The sequence below is a fragment of the Phragmites australis genome, chromosome 1 (genome assembly GCF_958298935.1).
Source record: "Phragmites australis chromosome 1, lpPhrAust1.1, whole genome shotgun sequence".
NCBI classification, from domain to species: Eukaryota; Viridiplantae; Streptophyta; class Magnoliopsida; order Poales; family Poaceae; genus Phragmites; species Phragmites australis.
The window spans coordinates 49,003,975-49,009,482 of NC_084921.1; positions in this window are offsets into that span (position 1 = coordinate 49,003,975).

The window sequence follows — 5,508 nt, forward strand, 5'->3', positions numbered from 1 at the left end:
ATTTAATGATACTCTTCATCGTCTCTTGTATCATGTTATTATCTATGGATATCATAGGGGTCTTATTGGAAACGCAAGAAGGTGGGTGCGGAGGCAGGCCTGAAGTAGTGGCTGACGAGCCTACCGTCAATGACGATCGACATGTCCAAGTTCATGTTCGACTGGGAGATGGTGAAGCTGGGCATGTCGGGCGCCATCATCGTCAAGAACAACCACGCCACAGATTTCTTCCTCAAGCCCATCACCCTCGACAACATCCCCGATCACGACAATGTCATCATTGTCGCCAACAACGTGAGTGATCTACTCGCAATCCAAGTACCACTACAACTGCGTCTTCTTTGCCAACAATGTGGGTGATCTATTTCTCTATCGATTGTTTCATGAGATTTTTATCATGTGGTATTTGAATTTATTTGTACTACGGACGTGCGTGTGCACGCAGACGTACCTGCCCAACCAGATGCTAGCGGCACTAAAGCCATACCGTGACGATGACATCCGAAACCTGAGGGGCGATGACCAGCAGGGCCTGTACCAGGAGCACGACCATGTGTACCTGAAAGTGCATCTAGCCTTTATGTGTGGTTTTGATAATTAATGATAATAACTATAGACTAACAATATTATTGAGTTTGTTAGTAAGTTGTTCCATAGGTGATGCATGGAGGAGACATATGCATCAAGATGAATGGAGGAGACATATGCATCAAGATGAATGATGCTTTTAGTGATGCTCATTAGAAGAAAGAAAAGCTCATATAAGATTGACGATAAGCACGAATGCTAAGTTACTTGTAGAGATCAAGTAACTAAAGGTATAACATCGTTAATAGAATTTTATGGACTAACCCGTGTGTTTATGCTTAAGAGTGAGTTGGGGTTAGAAGGCATAAGTTGAATTGAAATGCAATATGCCAAGGGTGAAGAATAAAATTAGACTCCATATATGATAAAGTGAATTCCTTAAAGATGTCGAACATAAAATAGTTTTTCTATGGCAAGATGGAGAAGTGCAATCAAGACTCGGTTGTGATGGACCATCCGTGATGAAGGGCAAGCAAATGGTTTGGCGTTGAAGGACCAAGGTGGTGGTGAAGAGAAAGTGAAGTCTTTGCACCTATACCGTGCGAGGTCATATGAAGCTACCAACGATTCACATCAATCACATGAAGAATCAAGAAGAGATGGAGTGATGACGATATAAAAGTTGGTAACCCTCTAAGTTTGAAGGAAAGAAGCGGTACTTGAAGATATTCAAAGGCTCAATGCCAACTTATTAAGAGGGATACAACGTGGAGCTATCTGTCATGTCTCAGTGCTCAAGAGTTTTTAATCAACCCAAAGTGAGAGTTCATTTTAGGAATCCGGTGCGAAAAATATGGAAGTGTAAAAATTAGGTTTCAGAGTGTTCCTAGTTTGATAAAATGTGTTTGGAATCATGAATTCAGTTGGAATATGTAGCCCTCTAAATAATCTTTTCGTAGAGTCCAAAATCATCAAAATCAAACTTCAGGATCAAAAGTTATCGTTGTTTTAGCGGCAACGCGCACGGCGTCACAACGAGGAAGGCTGGCCGACTGCGCATGCCAGCGGGACTGTTGGCTCAGCGCTGCGGTGTGGTGCACGGTTGCGTGATGGCAACAACCAAGAAGGACGCTGTGGCGGTGTTCATGTGGGTGGAGAGGAGCAGCAAGGGAGAGAGGAGAGCTGAGGAGGGTACCGATGCTACTGCCTGTGTGTATGTATGCTTGTGTGTGTGTATGTATGGCATGGGGTGAGTGCCAGGGGAAGATCAGAGGGAGGAGAAGGAGAAAATGGCTTTTGCCATTCGGTGAAAAAGATCAGAGAGAGTGCAGGGCATGGGAGAAGGTGGCTAGTGCAGAAAAGAGTAGGACTTTTTGTGGTGGATGAACAATGACCATCAGAGAAAAGATCAGGGAGAGTGAGAGGGAGGATTGAGAAAGAGCATTTGAATGTTAAATTCAATTGATGTAATTGAATTTGAGATGGATTTGTTAATAATTCAAATTGAACAATTTGTATTGGTAGTTGGATTTGGAAAAATTCAAAGGAATGTATTTGAATTTTGTAAACTAGATTTGTAATGATTCAAAGGAATGTATTCGAATTGAATTGGAATGTACAAATCAATGAATGACTTGGATTCGAATAGATTTAGAACAAGGATTTGAATTAGAGATTGAATGACTTTGGAACGAGAATTCGAATTGAATCGAACTGAATTGAAATTGTGAAACAATTAAATTGGAAGTATTCGAATATAACTCGAATGATTTGAATTGCATTAAGATATGAATTTGATGATGATTTGAATGAGACTAGCTTTGAGATATTTGTGATTAAATTCAAATATAAGTATTTAAATTTAAGATTTGGATTTGATATTGATTCAAAAAGAATATTTGAGTTGGATTGAAAGATCGATTTTCTTGGATTGATTTGGATTAGGAAATTGACGAAAAGAACTAAAGCATATTTGAATTGAGAAGCATTCAATTCGAATCACCACGCAAAGAACCATAATAGCAAACAAACCAAAAATGCATCTGCTCACTTTACTGTAAGGATTAATTGGGAATTTAATTTTGTAATCTCTGGAATACTTAGCCAAAATAATATATTTAAATACCCATATATAAATATATACATATTCAAATATATATTTTCTTGATTTTATATTAGTTTAATAATTAGAAAAGTTTTAATTTGGAGTGATTTTTGCTATATTGCTATATGCTAAAACTCAGGGTGTTACAGTTAGGGACCTAGAGGAGATATTCCTTTGCTTGTTTAATATATGTTGTTCACACTTGTGTATGGTGTTGATTTTTGTTGGCTTTTGGTTGTGTGATTGGCAAGGATTGTCCTTGCTTCTATCTTGCTTGCCCCTTCTCTTATAGCTTTATCTCAGCTCTTGTTTCCTCTCTTATCTTCAGAGAATAGATAGAGTCATCCATGCAATCGTCTCGCCTTCAGCAACAAAGCGAGGGGGCTCTCATCATCATAGCCCATGAGAGTGTATCTAAAATCGGAAGTGCAATAGGATCTAGAGGGATGGCCGCTACGGGCCAAGGTAGAGGTAGAGGCAGAGGCAGGGTTGCCAACTCCCAAGTCAGCTGAGAACCAATTGAGAAGAAAGTGCAGCAAAGCCGCCGTAGTAGTCAAGGAACCCCACTGCCCTCACCATCGGAGAATGATTTGGAGCCTCATAAGTAGGAAATAACAACTGAGGTTATGGACCTCAGAACAAGATATTAGAGTTCATGAGGATCAAACCTCCAACCTTCGACAGCACTGAAGACCCCTTAAAGGCTAATGACTAGCTTAGAGGCATCACTAGAAAGCTCAAGGTCATCAACTGTGAGGATCAAGAAAAGGTGAATCTAGCAGCCCATCAACTCACTGGATCAGCAGCAGAATAGTGGGAGAACCAAGTGATGGCATCAGTGGATGTTGATGTCATCACTTGGAGGAATTCTATGAAGAATTCCAGAAGTACCATGTACCAGAGGGAACCATAGAAATGAAGGCTGATGAATTCCCTAGCCTAAAGCAGGGATCAATGACAGTAAATCAATACATCCAGAAGTTCATTCGTCTTTCCCGCTATGCACCAAAAGTCCTATCAACCTATAAGAAGATGCAGGATTGCTTCAAGAAAGGACTGCAGCGCAGCTTATATGTCTAGCTCATGCCTGCCATCTACCCTGACTTTAATACTTTGATGAACAAGACCATCCTTCCAGAAGAGGCTCGTGCACCTGTAGAGGCATAAAGGAAGAGAAAGTTCTCTGATCAGAGGCAGCAGGGCAGTAGACCTCAAGGGAACAGACAAAGCCAACGACTGAGCTCCCAATACTGGCAACAACAAACTATGCAATATCAAACTCCGAGATCCACCTCCCACATAGCAGCATCAACTCCTCACAATTCCAATGTAGGACAGCCCCAACATAGCAACACCCCAACTCCAGTAAATACGCAAAGGCCATGCTTCATCTACCATCAAACTGACCACTTTATGAGGAACTTCCCCAATGCTAACAGGAGCAATGCTCCAGCTCGTTCAGCGCCCAAAGCCCCAGCAGTAGGAGAGGGATGAGGAGGGAATCAATTAGCCGGACAATCTCAGAATTATGGACGAGGCCACATTAACCACATTGATGCACAAGAAGCCCAGGAAGCACCGAAAATCATACTCGATGAGTTCCCCATCAACTCAACCCTTGCAATAGTCTTGTTTGATTATGGAGCTTCGCAATCATTTATGTATTCAAAGTTTGTTGCACCTCATGAGTTGCAATATGTGGTTCTTAAGAATCCTAAGATTATTCAATCCCCTGCGGGAAACATCTTGTATTGCTTAGGATTCCCCTAGGTTAAACTCCTTTTAAGTGGGGTAGAGTTTTTAGCAAACCTAGTGGTTCTGATCTCAGATGGGATAGACATCATCTTGGGAATAGACTGGATAACTAAGCATGAAGGCAATATAGCTAGTGCTAGTAGAAGTGTTACCCTAGTCAACCACAAAGGAATTAGAGTAGAGTTTGAGCCTAAAGGACCTAAATCTGACCTAATGGTATGCAACTTGACTACCCAGTCAATAGAATATGTGCCGATAATATGTGAGTACCCTAATATATTCCCAGAGGAATTACCTGGTATGCTACCGGACCATGACATAGAGTTCGTTATTGATCTCTTACCCGAAATAGTCCCGATTGCCAAGAGATGAAGAGACCTTATAGAATAACAGTCAATAAACTGGAGTAATTGAAGGAGCAGATCACAGAATTGCAAGTGAGTGGTTTTTATCATACCTTGTTCTTCACCATAGGGATCACCATTTCTGTTTGTAGAGAAGAAATATGGGAGCCAAAGGATGTGTGTTTATTACTGTTCCTAAATAAGATGACCATCAAGAATAAGTACCCGCTACAAAGGATTGATGATCTGTTCAATCAAATAAGAGGAATTAAGTTTTCTCTAAGATAGATTTGAGATCAAGATACTACCAGTTAAAGATCAGGAATAGTGATATCTAGAAGACCGTATTTGTGACAAGGTATGGGTTATATGAGTTTACAGTCATGTCCTTTGGATTGACAAATGCACCGGTATACTTCATGAATCTGATGAACAAGGTGTTCTTGGAAAAACTGAATCGATTTGTGATAGTGTTTATTGATGATATTCTCATCTACTTAAGGAGTGTCGAAGAGCACGAACAATATCTTAGGATAGTTATGGAAAGGCTAAGAGCATATCATCTCTACGCCAAATTCAACAAGTGTGAGTTTCGGCTTCAAGAAGTGGCATTTCTTCGCCATATCCTAACAGTAGAAGGAATATCAGTGGACCCTTCAAAGGGTGAGGCAGTAGTCGACTGGATTCAACCAATTAATATCTCAGAAATTAGAAGCTTCCTAGAACTGGTGGGTTATTACCACATGTTTATTGAAGGATTTTCAAATTTGGCTAAAC